Source organism: Microtus ochrogaster, unplaced genomic scaffold (assembly GCF_000317375.1).
Source record: "Microtus ochrogaster isolate Prairie Vole_2 unplaced genomic scaffold, MicOch1.0 UNK69, whole genome shotgun sequence".
Lineage (NCBI taxonomy): Eukaryota > Metazoa > Chordata > Mammalia > Rodentia > Cricetidae > Microtus > Microtus ochrogaster.
Window position 1 is genome coordinate 1,855,721 of NW_004949167.1, and position 639 is coordinate 1,856,359.

Sequence of the window (639 nt, forward strand, 5' to 3'; positions counted from 1 at the left end):
GGAAATCATCTGATGCAGACCCTGTGAATCAAGTCTGTGAATCGAGGTGGAAAAAGATGAACTTGTGGCAATAGATGAAACACAATACATTTGCGTGATTCACACTCCCCCCTCACCCCGCCGTTTACAAAGACTTTCTTTTCCAAGAGACTCAAAACTAAGCATTTGAATTATTTATTCCTCTGCTCCCACCTACCAAAGGCAGGAGGCTTAGTCCCCCTTGGTTTGATCTCTCCCGTACTGCTTGGTGTCTAGGGTTGGTACCAGGTTTGTTATTAGCCCCACAAGGGACAATTCCTTGGTGGTTTTCCAAAAGCTCACCCTCCCCTTTAGTAAAGAGCCTTGTATTAAGCTTGTCAAATTGTCTGGGAGTGGTGGTGCATGTCTTTAATCCCAATACTTGGGAGGCAGAAACAGGTGGATCTCTGTGAGTTCAAGTCCAGCTTAGTCTACAAAATGAGTTCCAGTACCTCCAGGATTGTTACACAGAGAAACTCTGTCTTGAAAAAAAAAAACAAAACCAGTTGGGCATGGTAGCGCATGTCTTTCATCCTAGCACTTGGGAGACAGAGATAGGCGGATCTCTGAGTTTGAGGCCAGCCTGGTTTACAGAGTGAGTTCCAGGACAGGCTCCAACAC